This window comes from Lemur catta, chromosome 26 (assembly GCF_020740605.2).
Source record: "Lemur catta isolate mLemCat1 chromosome 26, mLemCat1.pri, whole genome shotgun sequence".
Classification (NCBI taxonomy): Eukaryota; Metazoa; Chordata; class Mammalia; order Primates; family Lemuridae; genus Lemur; species Lemur catta.
The window spans coordinates 686,915-693,475 of record NC_059153.1 but is presented as its reverse complement, the minus strand read 5'-3'; positions in this window follow the sequence as shown (position 1 = coordinate 693,475).

Genomic DNA, 6,561 nt, shown 5'->3' with positions numbered 1-6,561 from the left:
CACTGCCGCTCTTTTTGCAGAGTATGAGAAAGAAAGTAAACATGAGATACTTAAGAATAAAAATAGACTCAGGGCTCAGAGGCCAAAATGCTTGTTCCAGAGTGACTTGACCTCCTGAATTTGAAAGCAGAAGTAACGTTTTGATTTTCAGATTAGAAATAACACAAGAAGCACAATGACAGGGGACCTAACTCTGAAGAGAGGGAACAACAAATAAAACTAGCATGCAGTGAAACGTGAGCAAAACCTAATCCATGTGGAGCTAATATAAATAGTTCGTTGATAGACTCTTGTGACAAATAGTTTTAAACAGCATCTGTTGCACTTAAAACTCCACGTACTAGAAACTGCTATATTTCAGGGGATATTTTTCTCACAGAAAAGTTAGTTTTTCCTTTTCTTCCTACAGCATCCAATGTTATTCCTCTGATTTCTCATATTTGGTTTTTTGTTTGTTTGTTTGTTTGTTTGTTTTAGAACAGTTTAGAAACTCTCACTGACTCATGAAGATTTTATAACTCTGGGTGGGCTCCCAAAGCATAACTCGATTTGCACCCCTGCCCAATCTGATACTATTTCTTGCAAATGTGACCGAATTCAAGATCGGCTGTAAATCCAGGAACACTGTGTGACTTAGCATTTTAAATCCTGCTGGAGATTGACTCACAGCAAATTCTTGCGGGCAGAATTACGTTTAATTTTTATGTATGAGTCTGACAGTAGGCTTTTTTTTCTTTTTTTTTCTCATCCTTGGAATCTTTCCAATCTGCGGCTCCCAGCGTCTCGGGCCGGAACAGAAAAGAGACGAGTGTGGGTTTGTGGCCGTCTTTCCCTTAACACGCACGTTGCGCGGTGAAAGTGCGTGTCAGCCTGTGTTTCCAGTGTTGAGTGTCAACGATGCGTCAGTACTTGGAGCGAATGGGAGGAACATCAACCAACCATTCCATTAAAAACACCGTCTTTCTACCGGCATCTGTGGATGTGGGTCTCTTCCCACGTGTGAAACAAGAAGTGCAACGAATTAGCTTTGCCGCTCCTTAGTGCCTTTTCCTAATCTGCCTTGAATGAAAGATTCGGAGCAGAGACAGAATTCCAGAGAAAGCAGCTGGCAGCAGGAGCTGGAACTGGCGTTGGCCAAATACTCTGGGGCACAGATTCATCCTCTCTCCCCAGTGGTCCGTCCCACGAAAGCCTTCTGCAACTTGCTACGAGGAACATATCGTGTGCTCTCCGATTAGCTCTCCTGCTGCTAGTTGGGATTGGTTTGCACGTGGCCAACGCTTGTCCACACCCATGGTAAGGGGGGTGAGCCGTGAGCTTGTCACCTAAAAGGCCAGCTAATTACCCGACAGAGCATGATTTAAAGTGACTGGAAACACTGAAAGTCTAACATCCAACGTGGGTATATGTGGCCAGTCACATGATAATCTAGAAGACTTAGCAGGGCGGAATAGCACTTCCCGACAAGTCTGATGAAAGAAAACTCAATACAGGCCGGGCGCGGTGGCTCACGCCTGTAATCCTAGCTCTGGGAGGCCGAGGCCGGAGGATCGCTGAGGTCAGGAGTTCGAGACCAGCCTGAGCAAGAGCGAGACCCCGTCTCTACTAAAAATAGAAAGAAATTATATGGACAACTAAAAATATATATACAAAAAAATTAGCCGGGCATGGTGGTGCATGCCTGTAGTCCCAGCTACTCGGGAGGCTGAGGCAGGAGGATCGCTTGAGCCCAGGAGTTGGAGGTTGCTGTGAGCGAGGCTGACGCCACGGCACTCACTCTAGCCCAGGCAACAAAGTGAGACTCTGTCTCAAAAAAAAAAAAAAGAAAAAAACTCAATACAAAGTAGCATCTGCTAGATTAAAACTAGGTAAAAAGGATACACGTATACAAACAGGACACAACACACGGAAACACTAAGGAAGGTGATTTATTAGAGGGTTGGACACGTGGAGGATTTTGACAAATTCTTGTTGATGTTATGTTATGAGTATAACAAATGCAAAGTAACCGGAATTGATGGATTTATAGCAAGTGATGGTGTTTTTGCTTGAATTACAATAAAAACATCTTCACCTAAACCATGCACAGAGTCACTGAGTCGAAGAGTGGCCCAAGTCCAGATTTTCATTAATATTTAGGGTGACGGAGTGGTGAGGCCCCACATCCCAGGGCAGGAGCCAAGAGAGCTCAGAAATGGCAACAGGATCATTCAGGTGAGATATTTTTTTTTTTTTCCTCCATAAAGGAGGGCTAATAGTTAAACTCTAAAGCTGAGCTGTTGACAAATTTTATGAGCAACTCTGAGTTCATGGCTGGTTAGAGAAAAATACATATGTTGTCAGTTTCTTCTGGGAAACAGTTCATAAAAGATAAACAATAAGGATGGTCTAGTGATGACAAATTGTGCATAGAAAATTGACCAGAAAAAAAAAAAAATCAAATTTTTCCTTAGGAGGAGATGAATCTGACTCGGTGACGGTCTACCTCCGCGTTCTGCAAAAGCAATTAGACTCGGAGTCCTTGACACAAGGCCAAGTCGGCTAGAAAGCAGGAAGTTTCACTTCCCCAGACTTAATGGTGTAGATGAAAATATGGACACTCCGTGCCTGTTTCCAGCGAGCGATTGTTTTGAGTATTAAACTCTAGGAAAATGCAGCAATGGCTTGTGCAAATCACGAAGGCTCTAGCTTAGTAGGCTTCAGACAGCTTTAGCAGACAGCAAAGGATGTTGAAAGTTTTCGATCTAAATGAATGAAAAGCACAAACGTTAGAGTCATATAGACTTGGGCTTGAATTGTACATTTTTTTTAAACAAATTTGTTTTTTTGTATTTTTTTTATTTCAGCTTATTAACAAATTTGTTTTTAATTATTCTGGGTGCATAATTGTATATAGTTATGGGCTACATGTGATGTTTTGATACAGGCACACAATGTTCAACGATCGAATCAGGGTGACAGACATCCATCACCTTGAGCACTTATGAATTCTTCAAGTTAGGAACATTCCGGTTCTACTCTTCTAGTTATTTTAAAATATGCAATAAATTATTGTTAACTACAATCACCGTACTGTGCTGCCAGACGCTAGGTCTCGTTCCTTGTGTCCAGCCGTATTTCTGCACCTGTTCACCTCCCTCCCTGCTCCCCTCCCCAGCCTCTGGCAACCTTCACCCTGTGCTCCACCTCCATGTGCTCAATTCTTTAAATTTTTAGCTCCCATATATGAAACAGAATGAAATCCTGTCACTCACACACAACACACATGGAACTGGAGTGCACTGTGTTACGTGAAATAAGCCAGACACAGACAAAGTTCACGTGTCCTCGCTCGTGGGAATTCCACCTTTCAGTAATTGCATGATCTTCGGCAAGTTGCTTAAACTCTGAGTCTGTTTCCTCATCCATAAAGCGAGGATAAGAATACTGCCTTAGAGACCGTTGTGTTGTGTTGAGTGCATTGAGTAGATTACCTTAATTTACTCAAGGTAATTTAAGAGGACAGGAGAAATAATTGCCAAAGACAGGGTGGCTTCTGAAGCCCCAAGGACAGGAGGCAGGGCAGTCATCGGAAGAAAGTGACCCGGCCAGGCATGGTGACTCACGCCTGTAATCCTAGCACTCTGGGAGGCCGAGGCAGGAGGATCACTCAAGGTCAGGAGTTTGAGACCAGCCTGAGCAAGAGCGAGACCCCGTCTCTACTAAAAATAGAAAGAAAGTATATGGACAGCTAAAAATATATAAAGAAAAAATTAGCCGGGCATGGTGGCACATGCCTGTAGTCCCAGCTACTTGGGAGGCTGAGGCAGGAGGATCGCTTGAGCCCAGGAGTTTGAGGTTGCTGTGAGCGAGGCTGACGCCACGGCACTCACTCTAGCCCAGGCAACAGAGCGAGACTCTGTCTCAAAAAAAAAAAAAAAAAAGAAGCAAGTGACCCAAGGAATTGAAACAGGCACGTATGTGACTCCCAGGCCGGCTGGTCTTTCTTAGAGCCAAAAGGTGTTTTGTCTCTGCATCATTTTTTATTCTCTGCAAAGGTGTGCGAGTGGATTCGACGTCTCCTCTCCACTACAATCTTTATCGGTTCTAATATTTTATCTACGTCCAACTGCAAATATGACTTGCATGGGCACAGTGTACCTGGCGTCAGGTGTGTGTCTGGCCCTGGTCTAGTCAACGGTGACCTGGGACATCAGGCTCTTGTCACGTGCAGGTCTACCCCTGCCTGGAATATGACCATCAGGACGGGGCTGGCAATAAAACATGATCGGCATCTCTACGCAAACCTGCAGGGACAACGTGAGCATCCAATCAGATAACGCGTGCGAAGCATCTAGAATAGCGCCTACGTGATGCATACATGGCTCACAGATGGAGTGTAGGAACAGCGCCGCTGGGGAAAGGCTGCACAATCTCATTCCCTCAATCTTGGAAACCGTGTTTTGCTGCGTGTCATCAGAGAAGGAGGGTCACAGAAACATTAGCAGGTGCTGTCTATGAAGAATTTCCTTCTGGACCAAAGTGGCCCCTCTGAGAAGCAGGTTTTTGCAGCAGCTGATGCTGTTGCGGCTGAGTTCTCCCAACCTGTGAACGCTTCCAGCCGCCCTCCCACCTCTGCGGCCTCTTCGTGTTTCCTTTATACGTTTACCGACTTCGGTAAAGGAGCCGATGGGCCGTAGCTGTCTGCTAAAGCTGTCTTACGTCTGCTAAGCCAGAGCCTTGGTGATTTTCAGAAGCTATTGCTGCGTTTTCCTAGAGTTTAATACTCATAACAATCGCTCGCTGGAAACAGGCACAGAGTGTCCATAGTTGAAAAGAGGGGACTAAACTATCTGGACACGTGTCTTGAGTTTGTGTCAAAGACATGTGGCCACCAAGAAATTTTTTTTTTAAATTGGTTTCTCCTCCTTTGTTGACTTTGGTGAGACAATCAGGTATCAGAGGCAAGACCGGGCACAAATAAAAACTCCTTGTTTAGCACTGAGAGAGGATTTTCTCTTCTCTTCTCTGGCTACGAGAAAGTATCCACTGAGCAGACAGAAGCAGTGAGTCCCTCCAATACCCAAGCTCAGCTAAAACGCAAGCTACTGCCCAAGATGTGCTGTTTCATTCCTGCTTAAATTGGCTGTCTATTTTTAGATTTTTAAATATCCTCTTTAATTAAACAAACACTATAAAATGGGTCTGAATGCCGTTTTTCTTCTGCACCTGCAGCAGTTGTGGGGTCTAGAGCTGGTGCTGTCTATGAAAGAGAAATTATCCCAATAAATCTAAGTTCTGTAATTGATACTGTATACCGGGCAACTTTCTGAAAAAAAATTAAAAAACCCAAACACACTGAGCACGTTTCTCTTTGGGTCATTTAAATTTATTAAGGTACCAAATTTTAAAAAATGTCTTCACCTGCTTGACAGGTTTTAAAACCAAAAAAATATAAAGGCAGAAAGTTAACTTCTCTCTGAAATATTTTTTAATGATTTCACGCTTGTGGGAGACATTACCTAATCTATTTCCTTCTCTCCTCACTTGCAGCTTTCCAGACTTTACCCTTCGGGGCTAAGTTCTACTTTAGTCGAAGGTCAATATTTATTTTTATTATTTTAGAAGCAAGGGTGCCCAGGCAGTTGTCAGGAAATGTCCCGTAGAAAACCACGATGCAGAAGTTATAAGGAGAAACACACCTTCTTGCGCATGTCCGTGAATTGGCCGTGGCTACGTCGGGCTTTAGCACTATTTTTCTCTCTCAATGGAAGTGCTGATTACTTTCCTAAAAGTGGGTCTTTAAAAAAAAAAAACAAAAAAAACAAATGAATTTTCCAAAGAAAAAGAGCAGCGTTTAGAAGTATATATTTAAGGCTGGGCGCGGTGGCTCACGCCTGTCATCCCAGCACTCTGGGAGGCCGAGGCAGAAGGATCGCTAGAGGTCAGGAGTTCGAGACCAGCCTGAGCAAGAGCGAGACACCGTCTCTACTAAAAATAGAAAGAAATTATCTGGACAACTAAAAATATATATAGAAAAAATTAGCCGGGCATGGTGGCGCATGCCTGTAGTCCCAGCTACTTGGGAGGCTGAGGCAGGAGGATCGCTTGAGCCCAGGAGTTGGAGGTTGCTGTGAGCGAGGCTGATGCCACGGCACTCTAGCCTGGGCAACACAGTGAGACTCTGTCTCAAAAAAAAAAAAAAAAAAAAGAAAGAAGAAGTATATATTTAAGTAAAGTATAATAGCCACAGGGTACCCAGTAATGTGAATTATAAAAACAATTTGTAGAAAACTAAATGAAGTGTTTTTTCATGAAAAACAACACCAATTCCTGGACAAGCCACTGATGTAACCTGCATCCTCCTCAGACTTGAATGTGCTTCCAATCGCCTGGCGACGTTGTTAAGGTGCAGATTCAGATTCACCTGGCCTGGGCCGGGGCCTGAGGTTGCGCGTTCTCTTTGGTGATGCTGGTGGTTAGAGGCGACAGTTTCAGTAGCCTTGGCCTCACGCCTCATTTAGGTCAATTTGCATCGCAAGGAATTCTTGCCCCCGAACTGTCTCAGTCCTACTGGGAGAA